The sequence below is a fragment of the Rousettus aegyptiacus genome, unplaced genomic scaffold (genome assembly GCF_014176215.1).
Source record: "Rousettus aegyptiacus isolate mRouAeg1 unplaced genomic scaffold, mRouAeg1.p scaffold_m13_p_3, whole genome shotgun sequence".
In the NCBI taxonomy this organism is placed as follows: domain Eukaryota; kingdom Metazoa; phylum Chordata; class Mammalia; order Chiroptera; family Pteropodidae; genus Rousettus; species Rousettus aegyptiacus.
Genome location: NW_023416306.1, coordinates 108,304,605 through 108,306,806, shown reverse-complemented (window position 1 = coordinate 108,306,806; position 2,202 = coordinate 108,304,605). Strand labels below are relative to the sequence as shown.

Genomic DNA, 2,202 nt, shown 5'->3' with positions numbered 1-2,202 from the left:
GAGCAACATTCCAGGGAAGGTCATATTATGTAGTGTTTGAAAGTTCCAGTTAAGGGTTACGCACCTAAGGTCTCTACCATGAAATAATTTTAGTCAGTAAGAAGAAACCTTGAAAATTGTAGTTTAATGACATCACTTGGGTGCTCATAGAGAATGCATGAATGGAGGGAAAAAGTTATGTGGTGGCTTAGGATCGAATTACAAGCTATTGCCTACAGCATGCGAGAAAACATTTTGTCTCTTGAATCGAGAGAGAATATTTAAGATAACCAACAATGAATATGAGATTCCCGATTCAGTATGCATGGCTCTCCTCCTCAAAACTCACGAGCGAATCATATCTAGCTTGTAATTGTTAAATTGTATATAATTATATATATAATCCCTATATGTAAGTAAAGATTAAAAGCCTAAAAGAAGAAATTTAACTGTCGTTTTACATATTAAAGCACTTGGAAAAAAAGTTACATGGTATATTACATAAAACCAAAAAAGTGTTGCTTCTACTTTTATATATGGAAGTTTGGAAAAGCCAACTGTGCATACTTATAACATATCTGGGAGTGTTTAGTTTCTAGGCTGCTCTTTGTAATTGCATTGAAATCGTCCTTTCATTGCTTTTTCCTCTGTGGTATAGTATATTCATTCTGGTGTCTTATATGCGCTATCAGTCAAATTTATATTTATTCTTATCATTGCCTCATTGGTTCAAGTGATTACAGTCATATTTTGCCATTGTTGTTAACACTATTTCAATCATGATTTGTAATAGTTACCTCATTAAATTTTCTGCACCTAAGAGTGAAAGCATGGTACATGAAGTGTTCAAATTTCTTAGCACGTATTTGAAAGTTGTGTTATTTATTCATAGTGCTAAAATTCTAGAAGTTTTGTGTGGAGCTAACATGCAGGAACCGTAATTTTCTCATAGCTTCTTGCATTTTCTGATTTCTTAGGGTGTAAATAATAGGATTCAGCAAGGGTGTGATGATAGCAGTGTGTAAAATACAGAGAAGGATTTTATTGCCTGAAAAGCTACTGAATGGCCAGGCGTAGATAAATATACAAGGTCCCAAGAACAGAGAGACTACAATGATGTGTGCAGACAATGTGGACAGAGCCTTGGAGAGCCCTCCCGGATGATCTTTGCCGTACAGTGACTAAGATGACAGTGTAGGAGACAAGCAGGAGGATGAAACAGATAAGTGAGAGCAGCCACTGTCGGAAATGACAAATAATTCCAGGGTATATGTTTCAATACAAGCAAGCTTAATCACAAGAGGAAGGTCACAAAATATATTATCTATGACATTGGTGCCACAGAAAGGCAAGTTCACAGTTAATACCATCTGGCTCATGGTGTGTATAAAACCAATTATCCATGAAAGTATCACAAACCATTCAGCAGCCTGTGGCTCATGATTGTCCCATAGTGCAGGGGGTTTACATATGGCTACATATCTGTCAAAGGCCATGGCTATCAAAGAGTCATCTCGGCACCCCCCAAAGAAGTGCATAAAGAACATCTGGGCCATGCAGCCCCATATGGAGATGGCCTTGTGTTCGGTGAGCAAGTCGGTGATCATCTTGGGTGTGGTGACAGTGGAGAGGCACAAGTCAAAAAAGAGAGGTTTCCAAGAAGGAAGTACATGGGAGAATGAAGGGTGGAGCTAGATATTACTGTGACCATAATGAGAGTGTTTCCCAACACAGTAGCACTGTAGACCAAGGAGAATGTCACAAAGAAGAAAATCTGAAGTTTCCATTGTTCTGAGAATCCTAGTAAAATAAACTCAGTCACTACAGATCCATTTTTAAGATCCATTTACTCAACTCAGCAAAGTCCCAGAACTTCTTTTATACAAAGAGAATAAAAAAAAAATGAAGTCATAGTTAGGCACCAATGTTTTCTATTTCCATTTGATGAATAATAGTTGGTGATATGAGAGCACATAATCTAAAATATATTAGCACATCACTGTTTATAATGTGAGATTATTTTATGGGTCACATCACTTCGAAAACAGTTTTCTTAGAGTTATGAAGTATTAAGAATATTTGAAGGAGTGGAAAGTTTTATTTTCTAGTGTTTATTCTACCAGGTGTATTCTTTATTCAATTGATCTTGACTTGTCACTAATTTTCTCTTAGGCAAATTAGATAAGTAGTTTTAAATTAGTATTTATTTTCCTTTAATTTATT

The 2,202-nt window shown here is 36.1% G+C and overlaps 1 pseudogene; it reads right to left on the bottom strand.

The window, feature by feature from the left end:
* Window positions 1-881: 881 nt before the first annotated feature.
* LOC107517950 lies at window positions 882-1,825 on the bottom strand (annotated as a pseudogene).
* Between the last annotated feature and the right edge of the window lie 377 nt (window positions 1,826-2,202).